This window comes from Oncorhynchus gorbuscha, unplaced genomic scaffold (assembly GCF_021184085.1).
Source record: "Oncorhynchus gorbuscha isolate QuinsamMale2020 ecotype Even-year unplaced genomic scaffold, OgorEven_v1.0 Un_scaffold_7830, whole genome shotgun sequence".
NCBI classification, from domain to species: Eukaryota; Metazoa; Chordata; class Actinopteri; order Salmoniformes; family Salmonidae; genus Oncorhynchus; species Oncorhynchus gorbuscha.
This window is the reverse complement of record NW_025751136.1, coordinates 1-12,629: the sequence shown is the minus strand read 5'-3', so window position 1 is coordinate 12,629 and position 12,629 is coordinate 1. Positions and strand designations below refer to the sequence as shown.

At 45.8% G+C, this 12,629-nt stretch overlaps 1 pseudogene; it reads right to left on the bottom strand.

Moving 5' to 3' along the window:
• Positions 1–2,971: 2,971 nt before the first annotated feature.
• Positions 2,972–4,191, bottom strand: LOC124029828 (annotated as a pseudogene).
• Between the last annotated feature and the right edge of the window lie 8,438 nt (positions 4,192–12,629).

The window sequence follows — 12,629 nt, the reverse complement described above, 5'->3', positions numbered from 1 at the left end:
TTTTAAAGTACACCAATATCTCGCATCTCACTCCTCTATATTAGGTTTCCCTCTCCACCGTTTCGATATTACTTCAGTCCTGACTATTGAATTAACATAGACGGTCAATTACTCCGCCTACTCCTCACAGCACCTATTTAATATCCCCGCCTAATAAACCTGTTGGCCTTCAAGGCGCCAATATCTATTAAGCTCTATTTTATTTGTGGTACGCCTTACCTCAGGTCATTTCGGACCTAACATCCTTTTTTATCAATACATCCATGTATATTGGTCATACAAAACCCATAGAATCTGTTTGGAGTAGTAACGCTCCTATTGTTGATAAATTCAAAACCTTTTTATAACATCAAACCAAAGATAACTTAAATCATTCCCCTGAAAATCGAAAATTGAGGCTACTGACCTTGTCGCCGACTGGGAAAAGCAATGTTGGTTTTGGATCTAGTCACCGTTCCTGCTCACCCGGGGTGTATACCGGCCTGTTATAGAGCCCCAATGTCCTATATGTTCATTAATCAATTCAAGTAAAACACTCTGTCCGTTTCTGCCATTTGTAAGATCCTTATTTGCATAAAATGGACAGAGACCAGCCTTAAAAAGTAATCCGTCAGTGATTATTTCCGAGCTCTGCCATAATCACATGTGTTGGGCTTATATATCACATACAGTTTCATAGCTTTTAATATGTCCCTCCTCTTGACATTGTCTTTCTTCCTCTTGGACAATGACTTAGCTACTTTTCAATGCAATTCAACACACACACATTGTTTATCTTATTTACATTTACATTTACATTTAAGTCATTTTAGCAGGCGGCTCTTATCAGAAGCGACTTACAAATTAGTGCATTCACCTTATGACATCCAGTGGAACAGTCACTTTACAATAGTGCATCTAAATCTTAAAAGGGGGGTGAGAGGATTACTTATCCTATCTAGGTATTCCTTAAAGAGGTGGGGTTTCAGGTGTCTCCGGAAGGTGGTGATTGACTCCACTGTCCGGAGTCGTGAGGGGAGTTTGTTCCACCATTGGGGGGCCAGAGCAGCGAACAGTTTTGACTGGGCTGAGCGGAGCTGTACTTCCTCAGTGGTAGGGAGGCGAGCAGGCCAGAGGTGGATGAACGCAGTGCCCTTGTTTGGAGTGTAGGGCCTGATCAGAGCCTGGAGGTACTGAGGTGCCGTTCCCCTCACAGCTCCGTGGTGTGCACCATGGTCTTGTAGCGGATCACTTCAACTGGAAGCCAGTGGAAGAACGGGAGGAGCGGGTGACGTGAGAGAACTGGGAAGGTTGAACACCAGGCAGGGCTGCGGCGTTCTGGATGGGTTGAAGGGTTTAATGGCACAGGCAGGGAGCCCAGCCAACAGCGAGTTGCAGTAATTCAGACGGAGATGACAAGTGCCTGGATTAGGACCTGCGCGCTTCCTGTGTGAGCAGGGTCGTACTCTGCGGATGTTGTAGAGCATGAACCTTACAGGAACGGGCCACCGCTTTGATGTTGGTTGAGAATGACAGGGTGTTGTCCAGGATCACGCCAAGGTTCTTGGCGCTCTCGGAGGAGGACACAATGGAGTTGTCAACCGTGATGGCGAGATCATGGAATGGGCAGTCCTTCCCGGGAGGAAGAGCAGCTCCGTTTGCTGAGGTTCAGCTTGGAGGTGGTGATCCGTCATCCACACTGATATGTCTGCCAGACATGCAGAGATGTGATTCGCCACCTGGTCAGAAGGGGGAAGGAGAAGATTAATTGTGTGTCGTCTGCATAGCAATGATAGGAGAGACTATGTGAGGTTATGACAGAGCCAAGTGACTTGGTGTATAGCTAGAATAGGAGAGGGCTCAGAACAGAGCCCTGGGGACACCAGTGGTGAGAGCGTGGTGAGGAGACAGATCTTCGCTACGCCACCTGGTAGGAGCGACCTGTCAGGTAGGACGAACTAAGGTAATACGCGCCGGAGATGCCTAACTGGAGAGGGTGGAGAGGAGGATCTGATGGTTCACAGTATCGAATGTTACCACATCGAATGTTACCACATGTTACGCACCTATTGTATGATATTTTTCCCTCCCGGATGGGGACCAGACATTTCTCCTGTTGTTAGTTTCACTGTGGTCACAAGTTGTCTGTTAACACTTCCTCTGGTCTATGTATAAACATTTATTCTTCAGACAGCATAGAGTTCTGTTAATGAACATTAGTTATAATTCCACGTTGAATGTATACATTATTTAGTCATTATTGATAAAAATCCTTCAACAAAATCTAAACCAGATATAGAAAATAGACTTATAATGATATAACTCCTCTATCGCTTTACACGGGTTATCCAAGAACATGGTTGAGGAAAGCAGGAGTTATGTTATGATTCCTCAAATGTAATGAGAGATGGCGTAAATCGCCTCCTGTCTGGCCCCCAGATCTCCACGCCTGCGGAGTGAACAGCTCCACATACATTGAAGAGAAAACCCCAAGAGGGCCCAAAAGCTGCCCTGTCTATTCACTAAGCCTTGCTGAGCTTGGAAAACATCTGCACTGTTTCCTAATAAGCAGTGGGAGGCAGACTGCAACTGCTACTCTACTGCAACAGCGAAGCTCAGGATGAGTCTATAACAAAGAAAGCTGCCTTGGCAATGAGTCTGGTGTTCTTTGCGTGTTCATTTGACTTTATTTTACATGATCAGCTGGTACAAAGAAAAAGACATTACTTTATTCACATGAAGGTAGTTCATGGATTCCATTGACACACTTCAAACATCGAATACCAGGAAGTTGCATAGATTGTTTGGTACATCTTTTATATTAAAGATGGACAGGGGACCGTTGCTGGAAAATGTACTGGAAGGGTGATGCAGCTGGTATGAGTCATCCAGATGTTTGTGGAGGTGAAACAGTAACATACGGGTAGTTTACGAGGTAGTGGGGACAAAGTTTCCAGTAACAGCACACACAGAAGAGCTCTGCCTCAACACGTTACATTTTTGATATCAGATCCTTTGTTGATTCTCTTTTCAGGTCACACTCCTTCTCCCCAGCGGTTGTACAGAGCTGTATAACAGAGAAAGGAGACAAGAACACGGAGAGGGGTTTACAGAGTAGTGGAATTAAAATATCAATTCTGTTATACAGTATGTTCATATAAGTGTTAACAAGACTCCTTACTTTAATCACTCACTAACAAGACTTACTTACTTTAATCACTCACTAACAAGTCTTCTTAACTTTAATCACTCACTAACAAGTCTCTTAACTTTAATCACCTCACCAACAAGTCTCTTAACTTTAATCACTCACTAACAAGTCTCTTAACTTTAATCACTACCAACAAGTCTCTTAACTTTTATCACCACTAACAAGTCTCTTAACTTTAATCACTCAACAAGTCTCTTAACTTTAATCACCACTAACAAGTCTCTTAACTTTAATCACTCAATAACTCAATCACTCTCCCTCTTTCTTTCTTTCTCTTCTGCCTCAGTCTCTTCTCCTACCATGATCAGCTTGTCCCCACTGATCTCCGCAGTGAAATGATACTGGGGGAACGGAATACCATCTTGCCTCCTTCCATGGTGACTGTGGTCTAAGAGGGACAAAAGAGTTCACCACGTGACCACATTCAGGATGGAAAGTACAGTACATACGCTGTATCTCCTTGAATACTATCCCACGAGTTGAAAGAGCACACTCATTCATTTATTCATTCACTGTTCACTCACCATGAACTGGTGCGAGTATGCTCTCTAGCTCACACTCTTTCCAATGGTGAACTTGTTAGTCAAGGTCCAGTTGGGAATAATCTGTGACCAGGTAAAATCGTCCCTCCTGAAGCACTTCTGTTATCACTTTGAAGTCAGTCTTGGCATTGGAAAACCTCTGAGGAAAAGTACAGAGGGTACAGTAAGGGTTATATGTTAAGGTTGGGGTTAGGGTATGGGTAGGGGTAAGATATGGGTTATGGTTAGAATTAGAATTAGGTTGTGGTTAGGGTAGAGCTATGGTAGTGCATAGCTAGGGATACATTAATGGGGGAAAGATTGAGGTTAATGAGATACACATCTAATTAAAAACTTTTAGTTTGACTCAAACACGTTCAACAAATAAATACATCTTTTAGAGTTTGACTTACCAATTGCCTCCAGAAACTCATCGTAATTCTCTTGACTTTCAAGCTCATACGTCCCAGAGAATGCCATGGTGGTGAAGAACTGTCCAGAGACAGCAGAGAATCTAGAGAGGTGTGGTATTCTCCTTCTTTTGAAATAATTCTTTCTTTTATCATGCAATGTTCAGTGACTCACTGACAAAACTGCCTCATCCCCTCCTTCCACACACAGGCCTCACTGACAGCAGCACAAAGACTCCAATAGGAAGTTTGTAGAGCACATGCCAGTCAAGGCAACTTGTCGTTCTATTGCCAATGCAACAAAATAACGTTGCTGCACGCAGAAACAATCAGCACTCAAGTGTTCAGGAAAGTGGATTTCACCTATGCTATTCACTATTGGGTTGCTGTTGCTTTAAGAAATGTCATAACGGATGTGATTGAGTCATACAGAACAAGTTTGTGCAGAATGATAGACAGATGTTTCTAATAAGATGCACTGCACATTGCAATAGTATTGCTGACGTAACACCCTTTCTATGGTGGATAGATAGTCTCTCCATAGCCATGTATTTAATCATATGAATCTGGTCCCTCCTTTTCAGTGGTCGGCTCCCGAGTCAGTATTGATAATAAAGATAATCTTGGCCTATGTAACTCGTTCTTCGTTTGTCGAAAGAGAGTCGGACCGAAATGCAGCGTGGGTGGTTACTCATGTCTTTAATGAAACAAATGACGATACATGAAATAGCTTAATAAAATACAAAAACAACAAACGGAACGTGAAACCTAATACAGCCTGTCTGGTGAACAACTACACAGAGATAGGAACAATCACCCACGAAATACACAGTGAAACCCAGGTACACAAATACGGTTCCCTATCAGAGACAACAAGAATCACCTGACTCTGATTGAGAACCGCCTCAGGCAGCCAAGCATAAACTAGACACACCCTAATCAACCACAATCCCAATGCCTACAAAAATCCCAATACGACAACACAATAAACCCATGTCACACCTGGCCTGAACAAATATATAACGAAAACACAAAATACAATGACCAAGGCGTGACAGAACCCCCCACTAAGGTGCGGACTCCGGACGCACCTCACAACCATAGGGAGGGTCCGGGTGGGCGTCTGTCCATGGTGGCGGTTCCGGCTCGGGGCGTGGACCCCACTCCATTAATGTCATAGTTCCTCCCCTTCGCGTCCTGGGATAATCCACCCTTGCCGCCCGACCATGGCCCTAGCCCTCACCCAGAACCCCACTGAACTGAGGGGGCAGCTCAGGACTGAGGGGCAGCTCGGGACTGAGGGGAAGCTCGGGACTGAGGGGCAGCTCGGGACTGAGGGGCAGCTCGGGACTGAGGGGCAGTTCGGGACTGAGGGGCAGCCTGGGACTGAGGGGCAGCCCGGGGTGAAGGGAAGCTCGGGACTGAGGGAAAGCCCAGTACTGAGAGGAAGTCCAGTACTGAGATGAAGCTCAGGCAGGTAGTAGGCTCCGGTAGATCCTGGCAATGCAAGGTTTTTGTGGGGAAGAGAAGCTGAGACGGCCTTCCAAGGACTCAAGCAGCGCGTCCTCTCAGCTCAATCCTGATACTACCGACTACGGATGAACCGTTTGTGGTGGAGGTAGACGCCTCAGAGAGTTGGTGTTGGAGCTGTCCTGTCTCAGAGGGTGAAGACAAGAAGCATCATCCGTGCGCTTTCTTCTCACACCGGCTTACCCCGGCTGAGAGGAACTACGATGTGGGGATCGTGAACTCCTAGCGGTTAAGATGGCATTGAAGGAATGGAGACACTGGCTCGAGGGGCTTCTCACCCATTTCAAGTGCTTACGGACCACAAAAAATCTGGGTATATCCAGCAGGGCGAAGCGGTTGAACTCTTATCTCACCTATCGGCCCGGGTCGAAGAATCTCAAAACCGGATGCCCTGTCCCGAGTCCTACGCTCCTGCAATTCAGAGATGACACGGACATGCCTGTCCCCTTCCTGCTGCCAAGATCGTGGCTCCGATCTGGTGCAAGTTGAGGATACCGTGGAGACGAGCTCAAGCTATTGAACCGGACCAAAGGAGAGTCCTGCCAATCGGTTGTTTGTCCCCAAGGCAGTGAGGACTCAGGTCCCCTTTGTGGGGGCACTCCTCTCGCCTCACCTGTCACCCGGGCGTAGGTCGCACCTTGGAGTTCATCCAGCGTAAGTTCTGGTGGCCTACCATAAGAGAACGTTGCCACTTTCGTCAATGCTTGCCCCGTGTGCTGCCAGGCAAATCTTCTCACCTCCGCCCGCAAGGACTCCTTCACCCTTTACCTGTTCCCCACAGACCCTGGTCCCATATCTCGTTGGACTTTATTACTGGCCTGGCTCCATCCCATGGCAACCTACTATCCTAGTCATAATCGACAGGTTTTCAAAGGCGGCCAGGTTCGTCCTCTGACTAAGTTACCTTCTGCCAAAGGAAACTGCTGAGTTGGCAATTAATCATGTGTTCCGAGTCTTCGGCATTCCTCAAGATATGGTTTCTGACAGAGGTCCCCAGTTCGCCTCTAGGTTTTGGAAGGCCTTCTGCCAACTCATGGGGGCTTCTGCCAGTCTATCTTCAGGGTACCATCCGGAGTCCAACGGCCAAACAGAGAGGATGAATCAAGAGCTGGAAACCACCCTCCGATGTATGACTCGTAACAACCTGTCCACATGGTTGTCCTTCATTGTTTGGGCCGAATACGCGCACAACACCGTGCGCTCCTCCTCCACTGGTATGTCCCCGCACGAGTGTCAGTTTGGCTATGCCCCTCCATTGTTCCCGGACCAGGAGGCAGAACTCAGAGTGCCTTCAGCCTTGAAGTTCGTCAAACGCTGTCGGCTTATGTGGAGGAAGACCCGTCTTAATCTTATGCGTTCCTCACAGAGGTACCAACAACAAGCCAACAGACGTCGCCGTCCCGGGCCTACCCTGCGCCCCGGCCAGAGAGTCTGGCTCTCCACAAGAGACTTACCACTACAGGTGGAGTCTCGCAAGCTGTCCCAAAAATACACCGGTCCCTTTAAGGTTGCCAGGAGAGTGAACCCTGTTTCTTATCGCCTACACTTACCCAGATCCCTTAAGATTAATCCCACGTTTCACATTTCCTTATTAAAACCTGTTGTTTTTTCTCCCCTTGTCCCGGCAGACAGACCTCCCCCCTCCGCCTCATGTCATTGGAGGCCAGCCGGCTTATACCGTCCATCGGATACTGGATTCCCGCCGGGTGCAGCGGTCCTGGCAGTATCTGGTGGACTGGGAAGGCTACGGTCCCGAGGAGCGCTCCTGGGTTCCTGCCAAAGACATACTGGACCCTGACCTCATTCGTCAGCTCAGGGCTCTCCACCCTGAGAGAGCTGGTAAGAACGTCAGGAGCCGTTCCTAGGGGGGGGGGGGGGGGGGGATTCTGTCAGGATTTGGCCAGGGTTGTTCCGGTTTTTGGTCACTAGATGCCCCCATTGTGCCTTTTGACCTTTTATTTCCCCTTGATCCCCATTATTATTTGCACCTGTGCCTCGTTTCCCCTGATTGTATTTAAACCCTTTGTTTTACTCAGTTCTTTGCTCTGTGTTTGTATGTTAGCACCCAGCCCTAGTACTCTGTGAACTCTTTTTGATCACGGTGGACTCTCTTGTGGAATTCTGTTTTTTGTTCTTGTTTGTTTGTTTTTAAGTGTCTTTTGAGGCTTTTTACTTTACTTCACTTTTTACTTCATTAAATACACCGTCTCAAGTACTGCTGTGTCTGCCTCATCTTCTGGGTTCTGCTGACTATTCGTGGCTCAGTTGGTTTAGTGACTGCTTCTCACTCCGGAGACCCGGGTTCGTAACCGGGCCCTGACAATAGTATGGGGTATAGGGGGCTGTTTATTGGAGGTGTATAGTATGGGGTATAGGGGGCTGTTCATTGGAGGTGTATAGTATGGGGTATAGGGCGCTGTTTATTGGAGGTGTATAGTGTGGGGTATAGGGCGCTGTTTATTGGAGGTGTATAGTATAGGGTATAGGGCGCTGTTTATTGGAGGTGTATAGTATGGGGTATAGGGGGCTGTTTTTTGGAGGTGTATAGAATGGGGTATAGGGGGCTGTTTATTGGAGGCGTATAGTATGGGGTATAGGGGGCTGTTTATTGGAGGCGTATAGTATGAGGTATAGGGCGCTGTTTATTGCAGGTGTATAGTATGGGGTATAGGGGGCTGTTTATTGGAGGCGTATAGTATGGGGTATAGGGGGCTGTTTATAGGAGGTGTATAGTATGGGGTATAGGGGGCTGTTTATTGGAGGTGTATAGTATGGGGTATAGGGGGCTGTTTATTGGAGGCGTATAGTATGAGGTATAGGGCGCTGTTTATTGGAGGTGTATAGTATGGGGTATAGGGGGCTGTTTATTGGAGGCGTATAGTATGGGGTATAGGGGGCTGTTTATTGGAGGTGTATAGTATGGGGTATAGGGGGCTGTTTATTGGAGGCGTATAGTATGGGGTATAGGGCGCTGTTTATAGGAGGTGTATAGTATGGGGTATAGGGGGCTGTTTATAGGAGGTGTATAGTATGGGGTATAGGGGGCTGTTTATTGGAGGCGTATAGTATGGGGTATAGGGGGCTGTTTATTGGAGGCGTATAGTATGAGGTATAGGGCGCTGTTCATAGGAGGTGTATAGTATGGGGTATAGGGGGCTGTTTATAGAAGGTGTATAGTATGGGATACAGGGGGCTGTTTATTGGAGGCGTATAGTATGGGATACAGGGGGCTGTTTATAGGAGGTGTATAGTATGGGGTATAGGCGGCTGTTTATAGGAGGTGTATAGTATGGGGTATAGGGGGCTGTTTATTGGAGGCGTATAGTATGAGGTATAGGGGCTGTTTATAGGAGGTGTATAGTATGGGGTATAGGGGGCTGTTTATAGGAGGTGTATAGTATGGGGTATAGGGGGCTGTTTATAGGAGGTGTATAGTATGGGGTATAGGGGGCTGTTTATTGGAGGCGTATAGTATGGGATACAGGGGGCTGTTTATAGGTGGTGTATAGTATGGGGTATAGGGGGCTGTTTATTGGAGGTGTATAGAATGGGGTATAGGGGGCTGTTTATTGGAGGCGTATAGTATGGGGTATAGGGGGCTGTTTATTGGAGGCGTATAGTATGGGGTATGGGGTATAGGGGGCTGTTTATAGGCCACATAGAGGCCTCCAGGACTATGGGGCTGATCCTGTCTCCCCACAGAGTGAAGGCTATGTTGATACTGTTGATACTGAAGTAGGGGTGCCAGCACATTAGGAACACCCTCATGATCAAACCCAGGGTCCCTTGCAGCCTTGTTCTCCTTTCTGATGGAGAAGCCCCCCAACCTAGCCCGGACTGGATCTGATCTGGCTGGGTCTGGCATGGCTCGTGCTGGGTCTTCTCTGGTAGGGTTCTGCTCCGTGTGGAGCTGCCCGGGATGGTTCTCCATGGCATGATTCCATCTGGCCTGCCTCTGAGCCACCATAAAGATCCTCCCATAGGCAAACAGCATGAACACAACAGGAATGAAGAAACACACCATAGAGTCAGCCACAGCATAGGGGGTGTAGATCTGGGCCACACAGGTCTGGCTTTCCTGCTGGGTGCCCATGTGCCCAGTTGGGGGCGTCAGATAGTACATGCTGATGGAGATGCAGAAGGAGGAGATGAGGAGGGGAGCAGCCAGGAGAGCAGGAGGAGCATGGTGACCCGTCTGGGAGACATGCAGGTTTGGTAGTGAAGCAGGTCGCACACTGCCACATACCGGTCCAATGCCACACAGCTGAGGTTGAGGATGTAGAGCACAAACACTTTGAAGGCGGTGCTCCGGAGCAGGGCTGAGGTGCTCTCGTTGTGCCCCCCAGTATCAGTGAGGTTGGTGTAGTCTGTGGTGGAAGAGTTGGACCCAAAGAGTAGAACACCATGATAGAGCTCGCCAGCCATCCACAGGCCAATTACTGAGAACCCAGAAGGTGTACATGAATTAGACTAATAACTACTATCACAAGAGTAAGCCAGCCATATGTCCCACTAAATATATAAACTCAATGTATTCATCTTAGCTGGGAAGGTAAACTCCCTTTAATTAATTGATAAATATCCTCTTAGTTTGAGCGATTGATCCATAGCTTTCGTTGGAGTCTAAGACCACTACACTCTATCTCTTCCTTTATCATAGGGACTGCGTTTGTCCCCTCTCAGTGCTATTTGTCTCTACACCTCCCAGCTGTAAAGCGCTTCCAGCCATGGGTGGTCATAGCAGCACTACACATGTCAATCATTAACCAGCATGCATTAGGGTGTCAGGGGGTAACTGGGCATGAATGAGAAGACAAGGTAGCTATGGTTTCATATGGCTCTTTCAGATGAGGCCTGATCCAATACAGCGCTATCACAACCATAACCCCCCTCCTCTCTCTCTCTGCTCTTTGAATGTATTCCTGTCACTGTCTCACTGTTTGCTCCCAACCCCTGTCACTCAGGACTGTTTGATCACTGCTTAAAGCAGAATTCATCATTGCCTATCATTGCCATTTATGTCTGTAAAAAAAAGGGATCATGACATTGAAAATGTGCCTGGATACCAGTCTGTTTGTACCATCACACCACTCCTTTGCAACTTCAATCTATGTAGGCAACATACAAAAATTTTATCTTCGACATATGAATAACAGTTTGAGGAATATTTTGAAATATATTTATTTACAGAGTGTATCAGATTTGTCATCGATGGAGTTGCGAGTGTAACCACAGCAGTGTTTTTTTCCTTCTCTCTAATCAAAACACACCTCAATGTTATCTACACACCTTTTCATTTCCCCATATGATTACTTACACCGGATAAACCCGGTTAGGCTTTATTTACCCACTAGATGTTTCCCCATATGATTACTACACCGGATAAACCAGGTTAGACTTTATTTACCCACTAGATGTTTCCCCATATGATTACTACACCGGATAAACCAGGTTAGACTTTATTTACCCACTAGATGTTTGTCAATATGATTACTACACCGGATAAACCAGGTTAGACTTTATTTACCCACTAGATGTTTGTCAATATGATTACTACACCGGATAAACCAGGTTAGACTTTATTTACCCACTAGATGTTTCCCCATATGATTACTACACCGGATAAACCCGGTTAGGCTTTATTTACCCACTAGATGTTTCCCCATATGATTACTACACCGGATAAACCAGGTTAGACTTTATTTACCCACTAGATGTTTCCCCATATGATTACTACACCGGATAAACCAGGTTAGACTTTATTTACCCACTAGATGTTTGTCAATATGATTACTACACCGGATAAACCAGGTTAGACTTTATTTACCCACTAGATGTTTCCCCATATGATTACTACACCGGATAAACCAGGTTAGACTTTATTTACCCACTAGATGTTTGTCAATATGATTACTACACCGGATAAACCAGGTTAGACTTTATTTACCCACTAGATGTTTCCCCATATGATTACTACACCGGATAAACCAGGTTAGACTTTATTTACCCAATTAGATGTTTCCCTCATATGATTACTACACCGGATAAACCAGGTTAGACTTTATTTACCCACTAGATGTTTCCCCATATGATTACTACACCGGATAAAACAGGTTAGACTTTATTTACCCACTAGATGTTTCCATATGACATTACACCGGATAAACCAGGTTAGACTTTATTTACCCACTAGATGTTTGTCAATATGATTACTACACCGGATAAACCAGGTTAGACTTTATTTACCCACTAGATGTTTGCCCATATGATTACTACACCGGATAAACCAGGTTAGACTTTATTTACCCACTAGATGTTTCCCCATATGATTACTACACTGGATAAACCAGGTTAGACTTTATTTACCCACTAGATGTTTGTCAATATGATTACTACACGAGATAAACCAGGTTAGACTTTATTTACCCACTAGATGTTTGCCAATATGATTACTACACGAGATAAACCAGGTTAGACTTTATTTACCCACTAGATGTTTCCCCATATGATTACTACACCGGATAAACCAGGTTAGACTTTATTTACCCACTAGATGTTTGTCAATATGATTACTACACGAGATAAACCAGGTTAGACTTTATTTACCCACTAGATGTTTGTCAATATGATTACTACACGAGATAAACCAGGTTAGACTTTATTTACCCACTAGATGTTTGTCAATATGATTACTACACGAGATAAACCAGGTTAGACTTTATTTACCCACTAGATGTTTCCCCATATGATTACTACACGAGATAAACCAGGTTAGACTTTATTTACCCACTAGATGTTTGTCAATATGATTACTACACCGGATAAACCAGGTTAGACTTTATTTACCCACTAGATGTTTGTCAATATGATTACTACACGAGATAAACCAGGTTAGACTTTATTTACCCACTAGATGTTTGTCAATATGATTACTACACGAGATAAACCAGGTTAGACTTTATTTACCCACTAGATGTT